This window comes from Aulonocara stuartgranti (genome assembly GCF_965226115.1).
Source record: "Aulonocara stuartgranti genome assembly, chromosome: 4".
Classification (NCBI taxonomy): domain Eukaryota; kingdom Metazoa; phylum Chordata; class Actinopteri; order Cichliformes; family Cichlidae; genus Aulonocara; species Aulonocara stuartgranti.
In genome coordinates, this window is record NC_138942.1 from 33,321,652 (window position 1) to 33,332,621 (window position 10,970).

Here is a 10,970-nt window from a genome sequence, read left to right on the forward strand (position 1 = left end):
GCCATCTATAATCCAGTTTTGAGTTCCCTTCCCAGACGCCTTAACGCCCACTCACATCCTGGGCCATCTGACCTCAGGAATTCGCATGATAAGGTGGGGCCAGGTTTCACAATGAACTCACCCGAAACTCTGGCTGATTGGGACCCACACCCAGTTTCACACCTTGGCTCAGGCGATTAGAGGATCATCAGGGGGTCCTTTTGTCCCTCTGTGGGGGGAAACTCCCACTAGGTTTATATCTGGGACTCTCCACCATTTGACCTTACAGCTGAAGAAGCTTCTCGGATGAGAGGTGAAACGTCTTCAAGCAACTTAAAGAAGTCCAGACGCTTTTCTTTGCAAGCTCCTTTGACTACTATAGATATCATTTCAAGTAAATTGCTATAATCTTTAATAATGTGATGTGTTTAATCTTAGCCAACATTATCCTGTGAAAATGAATGTGTTTTGTTAATTTCTGCAACATGGAAGCTAATACAGTGAAGGGAAATAACAGAAGTGTCTAGTCTAGGGGTCTCAAATTTAAATGAGTGCTGGCAATGTCATCTCACGTGAGGGCCAATTTAGTGTTCAAGTAGTTTAAAAAAAACAACCCTACAAACAAACAGGAAAACACCCACAAATATTTCCAAAAACGTAGTGTTGCCTTTATCTGAAGTACTAAATAAACAAATAGGTACTCTCTTTCTGACCAGATACGTGGCAGCGCTTCTGCTATAATTTTGTTCATATTTAACAAAATAAAAATGCAGATATAAGTGTACACATTCATTTTTGACTGCTAGTGAAAACTGTTTTGTTTACAAATAACTCGCTCACTGAACTAAAACAGCCAATCCATCCACATGTTTGTACTCTCTGCTCATAATGGCTGCATATAAATTTTTTTTTTGCTTTTTAAAGAACTTACATACCCAAATGTTTCTGTGGACCAGCGTTCAGTTACATTCACCCTGAACATGTCAGAACTTACTCTGAGCAACCTGCCATGTGTTCTGCAGAGATGTTATAGAGGGGTAACTGCCTCAAACAGCTACGCAATGAAGACCTCTTGAACTCTGAGCTCAGATCAACCAGTGATTGAAAAAGACTATTTTGAAATTAAGCAAAACTAAAGAACCAAGTGCAGTTTTTTCGTACTGACAACAAGTCTTTATAACCTGCTTGATTTTATTCTTGTTTTGTTTATTAGTTTTTCTAAGAGCAGTTCTTGATCAGTATGTAAAAGAATACATATAAACACAAAGATTCACATTGAGCAATCTAATTCTATGAAAGTACACACCTTGTTAAACATTCACTAAAGTGAATGCTAACCTTTCACATTACTCACCAGGAACTAGTCATCTTGGAAGACAAAGGTGTTGTTTTTTTGTTACCACGGAAGTAATGGTGAATTCAGAATTTAGTCTAAATGCCATTATATAATTATCTAATTTCATGTGATTTCACTGTGTTGCTCACAGTTAGTAAAAATACATTAGATTTGCATAATTTTCAGCTGTAATTCTTGTATTTGAATGAGAAAAACCAATCGATGCTATGCTTCTTATAAATACACAGAAACTGAGGTTAGAGAATGCAGTGAGAACAAAAATAATAGTATAGAAATGTCTTCTTACCGTTTCCACTTTTTAAGTTTCGCTGATCAGCAGGAATCACTGGAACCTCTGAAATCCTGTGAAAACTGGAGGTCATCCACCATCGGCACTGCATACAGGAAAGAGGGCTGTCTTTTTCTCTTCTGGTAATCCCAGACAACAGTGAACCTTGGACAAAACAACCACCCTAACCTATCAGGGTGGAGATTTCAAACAGAAATCCAAATGTAACAAACTCATGAATCTGCTTCCTACCATACAAAGCATGGCATGAAACATATTTTATAAATAAAAGATTTATAAAAGAAAGTTTTGCAGATAAGTATAAAAGATAAGTATCTATAATACTTATCTTTGCAAATTAAGTAGATTTTTTTAAATCTTTTTGCTTAGCTATAGGGAAAGGTAAAGAAGCCCAACTGTAATCCTGCTACACACAACATCTAAATATTTGCTCATAGAATAGCAGTTTTTGGATTATTAAAAAAAGTTGTTTTTTCAGAGTTTAAAAGCAAATCTATAATTCTCCCAAACTAGTTTTCAGTCACTAAGCAGAGGACACATTTATTGCAAATACATGCAATAAATACGGAGACCGTTGGGGATCTAACTGCCTCACAAACAGGAAGAGACGTTTTTACCTGCTGCCATCAAGGAGACGTTATCATATGCTGAAAACAACAAAGACAGAATGACTGGAGTTTCCACCCCCAGGTTGTCAGGCTGAATTAAGACTTTAACTTAATCCTGAATCTATTAATGTAACCCCATTAATGTGATAGATGACAAATCTGTGTCTTTAAGATAGGTAGATAGACAGATTCTATTTATATATAGGATTTGCTCAAGGAGTTTCATTGACTATATGCGATGCATTTCAACAAAGAATATACTTTGATTCCCTCCAGTGGAAAACAGTTGTAACTCTAAATGTACTGAGGTGTATTCCAGGAAGCAGCTTTAATGTAGTTAGAGGCTGATTTCTGTTCCACAAAATGCTGTTTTTTCTGATTGAGGACAACAAGACAACTTATGTTTTCCATCTGGACCCCTACACTGAAACATTTAAGGTACCACACATTATTGTAAGTATGTTTTGTCAAGATTACATTCACAGTTGCTGTTTTGTTTGAATACAGCCAAACTGAGCTAACAAGGTTTGGACACTTTGTAAGTCTTACAAAGATATTACTTGTTAAATGCATTAATCTGCACAGTGGCACAGTGTTTGCTGACACAACATCGTTGGTGAACAAGCTCTTTTTTTCAGGACATAGGATCATATCAGCAACCCTGCAACGTACAATCCTTCAGAAACTGCCCCTCTGGCTTTTTCCACTTTAGTGATTAATTCACTAACCCCATAACTTGCTTGGATGGCAAAATCAGTGTCGGCATAAACTTTGTGAAAAGGTTCTAGTAGTTTTTGGTAGCCTTCTTTATATCTGTTTGGCCAATTTTTTTCCCCTGTCATCTCCCTTGTTGTTCTCACAATTCAACGTGTTTAGTCTCATGCGACTAAACATGGCTTGAGATTATATTCCTTAAGTACAGCAAGTTTCTCCTTACATATAAGGCAGGTCGCTTTTCAACCAAACTCACAAAAAATACTGCAGAGTCCATCTTTCTTGAAATTATCGGTCTACGTCATCCACTTTCCTTTAGGTTTGGAAAGCAACATTTTCTGCTTCTTCTTCTGCTAATATTACCATTTCTTCTTCAGCTGCTGCGGTTTCTTTGCCCTGCTCTAGTCAAAAACTGCACTTACTTTGGAAATTTAAATGATAAATTACTTAATATTTTTTTTCATTGCAGAAAAAAACCAAAAAGTAACTTCAAGGGCAAAATTGCATTATATATTTTACATCAATTCACAGGCTGGAAGAAGGGGAGGTGCGGGCTGGAAGTGGCCCGGGGGCTGTGAGTTTGAGACTAAACACAATAAATAATAGAATATATTGAAAAGTTGTTATTGCTGTGATTGCTATGTGATTTCCTGGTAATGTTCATAGATTTAATGCAAATAATACATTGAAATAGGAATATTATAAATGAAAGAAAATTGTACATTTACAGCAGGAGTCGGCAACCCTAGGCACGCGTAGTTAACTGATGGCAAGACCGTAGCTGGACTGGCCATCGGGCATACCAGGCATTTACTCGGTGGGTCGATGGTAGGGTTGCCAACCGTCCCTTAAAATACGGAATCGTCCCGTATTTCGAAACAAAAGTACACGTCCCGTATTGAGCTAATAAGGGACGCACTTTGTCCCGTAATACAGTGAGAATCAAAAGTAGTCTATAACTTTTAATGGAATTAACGCTTTGTTTGAAAACATAATTCCCAGCCCCTCTCCTGCTTTGTGACCAATGAGCTGACAGCACACTTATGACAATTCGAGTATGACAATTCAGATTACCGCTCATCTCATTGGTCGAGGAAAGGTCGCTTGCGGAGAAAATACCGGAAGACAACAGATGACCACAACAACAAGCATGGCCAACAGGGAAACAAACGCCGACACTGCGGTGCAAGTCTCCCATATGGAAAAGAAATAGTAAAAACTTATATGTGATTTACTCATGAAAGTGGCCACTTTCTCATTACTTTCATACATTGTTTTAGTAAGTATCCAAAACATACAAGTTTCATTGTATAATTTTTCAAGGGATCTTATATCTGTTTTCACTCTTATATGCTTTTCTCTTTCATACAAGTTTCACACAAGACAGATACAAACTTCATAAGATTTATATATATCTTTTCCATATTGGCTCGGACGACAGTACACCTAAAGCTGGGCAAACACTGTGCGATTTTTTTCAGTCACGTTATTCAGCTCCTGCTCAAACTGCACGATTGACTCGCAGTTGGTAGGTCACGATGCAGGTCTCACACTATACCGCCCGATGCTCTGATGCGACCTGAGTGCTCACACTGTGCGTCCATAAAATGAAGGTTATAACAGAAAATCTGTCACTCTCTCTCTCTGTCTTTCACTCACACAGACACACCACCACCATCAACTTTGCTAAATTGCTAATGAAAAACATTGATCAGGCAGCTGTGATTGAGCAGCAGTGTAAATCCAACTATTTTCATGGTTGTTGTGGTCGTGATAATTTTGTGATGCCACATCGAAAAGGCTCGGATGAGCTTTCTAAAGTTCTACAAGTTGTGCCTCCATCGCTTGTGTCTGGATCACACGTTGCACTGCCGTGCTGCTCTGTCTTTTTCACCGACGTTTACGTGTTTGCGCGTGATTGATGATCGGGAGCTGGTCGTGAGGTGTTAATCGCTTCTCGTTACCCCACGTATACTACACGATGCACGATGAAGGCCAAAATCGGGCCGATCACCAAATCGGTCGCACGACTCAAAAATCGTCTCAAAATGGGCCAAAAATCGCACAGTGTGAGCCCAGCATTAGAGCAGCAATGTTTGATCGCTCAGAGAAAGAAAAAAAAAAGGCTGCAAAAGTACAGGGAGGAATGGGAAAAGGAAAACACCTGGCTCGGAAAATGCACGATAACACCTATAAAGCGCACTGCACTGAGTGCCGGTGCACTTTTTCCATAGGCATGCTTCTAATGGTGGGCACATGAAGAACATGAGGGGCGTGAAAGCTCGGGGAACCCTTAACCAATGTTTTGTCCACCAGGCCACGGCAGAAGCAGATATGGTAAATGGCCTGTATTTGTATAGCGCTTTACTAGTCCTTAAGGACCCCAAAGCGCTTTACATATCCAGTCATCCACCCATCCACACACACATTCACACACTGGTGATAGCAGCTACATTGTAGCCACAGTCACCCTGGGGCGCACTGACAGAGGCGAGGCTGCCGGACACTGGCGCCACCGGGCCCTCTGAGGCAACGGGTGAAGTATCTTGCCCAAGGATATTTGGCATGCAGCCAGGAGGCAGCCTGGGATCGAACCACCGACCTTCTGATTAGTGGGTGACCTGCTCTGCCACCTGAGCTACAGCCACCTCACATTCTCAGTCTTTAACTGAGAATTTCCAAGGGCTCCACCGAGCCCCATGAGAACATAAGATGTAAAGTATGCTCCTGTGCCAAATAATCCCAGGGAAGCGAGGCGGAAGAATTTACACCGCTCCTTCAATTCGATCCTCTCCTCTTCTTCCCTTTTTCTTTGTTCTTCCTCCTTTCTCCTCTTCAGCCTTTCTCCTTCGAGTTTCTTCTGGGCCGCCTTATACATCTCGTCGGTGTAGTGGTTTCCTCCATTGAAATCCACCATTTCATCTATTTCATCCAAAAGACAGCCCCAGAGTGTCGATCACAGCGATATTTCTTCCGTCTTCGCCCTCTGCCTCTTTTCTCAGACAGCCGTCGGTGACAGACTCAGGCGAAACGTCTTCTTTGAAAGCGTTCGCATCCCCCAGGATGGTGTTTCCGGATGCACTCTTTCCCGATCCTGTTTTACCGACCAGAAGGAGTCTCAGTTCTTCACGGGTCGCAGAGCCTAAGAAAAGTGTCATGATCCTGGGTCGTTGACCCAGCGTTTTGTGTTTCTTTTTGGGTTCATCTTGTGTTTGGTGTTTATTCTGATTCTGTATTAATTCTTTGGGTTGGTTGTCGTGTTTATTATCCCTACCTGTGTCTCCCCTCTGTGCTCCGTTCAGCTCCCTGCGTTTTTGTTGTAAAACAGTCTGTGTGTTTCCGGTTTTACTTTGTAGGTCTGCTTCTCAACATGTCCATTAGTGTCAGCTGTGTCCACCCCTGCATGTCATCTCCTCATTACCTAGTGTGTATTTATAATGTGTGTTGGCTTCTGTTCATTGTCGGATCGTCTGTGTTTCTCGGTGTATCTACGTCTCTCTGCATTCTCCGCTCCCCGTTTCATGCTTAGGTTTGTCATTTAGTTTTCCCAGTCTAGGTTTTTTCAGTCATTCGTCTTTTCTCACTGCCTGTTCGGTCGCTCCACTTCTGTAAATAAAACATCACTCTCATCACCAGTCAACTGCCTGCATTTTGGGTCCTTTTCCTCCTACACCACACGGCTCACCACGCCAGCCGTGACAAGAAGAAAGAAAAAAGAGGTGAAATTAAGGCACATTCAAGGAAAGTATTTCAGATCAGATTAAAAAGTTAAACCACACTGAAAATACACGTTGAATAAACCATGGCCCCAAACTGGTCGGTTGTCCCATGTGTTTCCCCCGTAGCTGCTCCGGGCGCACACACAATGAGCCCTGGTTTCGCGACGCAGGCATAGCAACAACCTCCTTCTACTCCTCACTGCCTCCTGTATGTGTGTGTGTGTGTAGGAGGTACTGGGTTCCTCACAGACGGGTGTTCGCGAAACCCACCCTCCCCAAAGCTAAGGGCTCGCCAGCGAGGCACTTGAGAGCGAGGAAAATGTTTTAAAAAAGGGAAAGGAGGATGAGGAGACACTGAGGGTCCGAGGTCTAAACGGAAGGCTGTGTTCAGGTAACCCGCCCTCCGCAGACCTAAGCGTACGCTAGCGAGGCTCTTGAGAACGATGTAGAGGGAGCAAGGATGAGGAGGAGGCAAGGAGTTTCTGAAGTCCATACGGAGGGCGGTGTTCGCGTAATAGGCAGGCCACATAGCTGGTCTTTCACTAGCGAGGCACTTGAGAACGATGTAGAGGGAGCAAGGAGGATGAGGAGCAACTGAGAGCCCGAGGTCCAACTGGAGGGTGGTGTTCACGTAATAGGCAGGCCACACAGCTGCTTTTTCACTAGCGAGGCGCATGAAAACGAAGAAGAAGGAGTAAGGAGGACGAGGAGCAACGGAGATCCCGAGGTCCTCACCGAAGGGGGTGTTCACGAAACCGGCCCTCTGCAGTTCTAAGTGTATGCTAGCAAGGAGCATAAACGGAGGGCGGTGTTCGCGTAATGGGAAAGGAAAATGGCTGCTCTTTCACTAGCGAGGCCCTTGAGAATGATGGAGAGGGAGCAAGGAGTACGAGAAGCAACGGAGAGCCCGATGTCCTCACTGAAGGGGGTGTTCGCGAAACCGGCCCTCCACAGACCTAAGCATACACTAGCGAGGAGCATAAACGGAGGGCAGTGTTCGCGTAATAGGCAGGCCAAACAGCTGCGCTTTCACTAGCGAGGCCCTTGAGGACGATGTAGAGGGAGCAAGGAGTACGAGAAGCAACGCAGAGCCCGAGGTCCAACTGGAGGGCGGTGTTCGAGTAATAGGAAGGCCAAACAGCTTCTCTTTCACTAGCGAGGCACTTGAGAATGATGGAGAGAGAGCAAGGAAGACAGGGAGCAACGGAGATCCCAAGGTCCTCACCGAAGGGGGTGTTCGCGAAACCCGCCCTCCGCAGACCTATGTGTACGCTAGCGAGGAGCATCAGAACGATGTAAAGGGAGCATAGATGAGGAGGAGGCAAGGAGTGTCTGAAGTCCAAACAGAGAGTGGTGTTCGCGTAATAGGCAGGCCAAGCAGCTGCTCTTTCACTAGCGAGGCGCAGGAGAACGATGGAGAAGGAGCAAGGAGGACGAGGAGCAACGGAGAACTCGATGTCCTCACCGACGGCGGTTTTCGCAAAACCCACCCTCTGCAAAACTAAGCATACTCTAGCGAGGAGCGTGACAAGGATGTAGAGGGAGCAAGGAGGACGAGGAGGCTCGGAGAGCCTGAGGTCCAACTGGAGGGCGGTGTTCGCGTAATAGGCAGGCCAAGCAGCTGCTCTTTCACTAGCGAGGCGCAGGAGAACGATGGAGAAGGAGCAAGGAAGACGAGGAGCAACGGAGAGCCCGAGGTCCTCACTTAGGCCCATTTACGCGTAACCCAAGGCCCATCCGGCAAAGCGCTCACCTGCGAGGAGCAGGAGAACGAAGCAGAAGGAGGTCGCAGGACGGGGAGGCAGGGAGAGTCCGAAGTCCTCACTTAGGCCGGTTTACGCGAACACTGCCGAGAAGGAGACATTGATGATGATGATCTGAAGTTGAGAGTTGTTTCCTCCTCATCATAACTTTAAACCACATCTTGAAGTAATAACTAATCAAAATGATACATAGTAAGCTCATAGAGACTTGTATCCACACAAAGTGCAAAATTATCATTCTAGTGCAGCTGTCTCCAACCTATGGGCCAGTCATTTGGTACCGGGCTGCGAGAGTTGAGGCTCGGGTGTGAAATTTATGGTTTTCAGGGTTTTTATCGTTATTTTTTATTGTTTTTATCGTTAACTCGGTTTCCATGGGTCTTTTCCGGTGTGTTATCAATAGATTGGGGGGGGTGTTGGTACCGGTACTGGTTTTATTTTGTTGTATTTATCCGCGACACCTTAAAGGCGTCCATGAAAATATTGTCGAGCATAAACCGGTCCGTGGCGCAAAAAAAGGTTGGGGACCGCTGTTCTAGTGTACAAAACAGGGGGAGGCATTTTCTCATTACATGAACTCATCACACACTGATACAGTTGAGCTCAACAACTGTTAGCATCAAACTGCCCTGCCCCACCCCTTTCCATTTTCAGATAAGTTCAAACTTTTAAAACTAGCTGCACAAACTGAATAATGACCCCCTTTAATAAAACCAATGTTGTTAAAATTGTTCTTTTTTTATTACTTTGTACAAATGTGGTTGCAGAGGCTCTCATCCTTTCTATAGTTTTATTTTGATTGTGAGTGAATTACTAATTAAAAACCGATTTGACAAAGAACAATGTTTTGTGGTTATTTGAGTTGTTGTTCCGCTCAGCTCAAAGCAGTCTGGCCATTGTGGTCTTGACGAGGCATTTTCATCCAGAGAAATATTACTTGCTCGATATGTTACTTTTTCATACCACTTTCTGTAAACCCTAGAGATGTGTGTGTGTGTGTGTGCATGTGTGTGTGTGTTTTATATACATAAATAAATGAATAAATAAATAAATAAACAGCAAAATACAACGCTGGTGTTCCAAATCAAAGAAAAAGTAATGTTGCAGAGCCCTGATTTGATCATCACTGTGCTATCGGTGCTGCTGTTTTTAACTCAACATGACAGCCACACATTGGAGATCTGAAAATTTAAACGGAATACATTTAAACACCACAGATCACTCACTGTGTTCAACACTTTGACCCATGGCTTAATAAAGGAGACCAGGAAGTCACTTTCTTTTGGCTCCAGATCAAACTGGAATTTATAGATTGAGCAGCTGATACATAGTTTACAAATGTTACTGATACATTTTCTAATCTGTGTTCTATTAGCTGCATTTCCAGCAGTGTGAAGCAGACTGAGGAGCAGATTCAAGCCAAACCTGTTTGCTCCTAAACTGATGGTGTTAGTAATGTATGTCTTAACAAGTTGCTTACATAAAACGTATTAATTCAGCAGACAATCTATGTCATGCTTAAAGCATACTATAAATTGAATGACTAATTCAAATGTGATGCTTCCTGTTCATTTTAAACCAAAACTCTGAACATAATCTCAACAGGAGCATATTTCCATGGTGATCTTACCAGGTAACAAGAGAGCCACCTGAAACACTGAAAAGAAATTAGGCTCAGCGTGCATCACTAACAGATTAACCTTGCTTCACTGTCCACCACTCTGAAGCCAGTCGCCCAGAAGAGGGAGACTAAATTCTGAAAAGGCTGCCAACCCAGTACATCATAATAATATGCTAAAAATACAGAAATGTTATTGAAGCTGTGTGATTTAGCTAAAAACAGTATGTGATATTCTGACTACTGCAATACAAAGTTAAAGAGTCAGCTATCATATAACATTTAATTTAAAAAAAACATACAGAAAAAACAGTCATCTGGCACAGGTAATCATTAGATATAAAATAAATTAAAACAATAATATAAGAACCTGAAGCATCTCATATCAGCATCTCAAGAATAAATATTTCAAACTTATTAATTTCATGATAACTCACATATGAGGAGGGTTGTTACAGTCAGGTAAGGCTACACTCCCATTCTGTGCCTCAGACAGTTTCAGTAGCATGATGTCATTCTTTCTATTAAAGATATTTAAGATATTTGTCTTCCAGATGCTCGTCTTAAAGATCTTTTTCTTTGCCACTTTCTGGACTTGTCCTGGATCTGGATGGACTCCAACAATCGCGCTCAGTTTCCTGCACAAGAGAAATAGTGACTGAAATAGCGACTGTGCTTGCTAAAAATAAGAATGAGCAGTGTTGTTATTATCATATTATTGCTATGAAAAAATATTGGCAATTATTTTTGCTTCAGTATTTTAAGACATATTGCAAGCCAATCTTTAAATTAATTTTTAATGTTTTCATGTGAAACTATAATTTTCTCACCATCCACTCTTTTGGCAGTGAGCTGCAGTCAAAACCCACCGTGGATGGATCAGTGAGCCGCCACAGTAACCCTCTATTCCATCCTTTTGTGAA

The 10,970-nt window shown here is 42.5% G+C and overlaps 1 protein-coding gene across 2 annotated transcripts in view; it reads right to left on the reverse strand.

Annotated features, from left to right (window-relative positions):
• LOC309704696 (beta-1,4 N-acetylgalactosaminyltransferase 2-like) overlaps positions 1–10,663 on the reverse strand; it is a 44,085-nt gene extending 33,422 nt beyond the window's left edge. Inside the window, exons 1-2 of one of the 2 annotated variants that reach the window (XM_082530077.1) lie at positions 10,485–10,663; positions 1,623–1,769 (exon numbers count right to left, since the gene is read on the reverse strand). The gene's annotated coding sequence lies outside the window, so the exon portion shown is untranslated. Of the gene's footprint in view, positions 1–1,622; positions 1,770–2,242; positions 2,268–10,484 lie in introns of those variants that run through there. The other variant, XM_082530076.1, reaches the window with a different exon arrangement.
• Between the last annotated feature and the right edge of the window lie 307 nt (positions 10,664–10,970).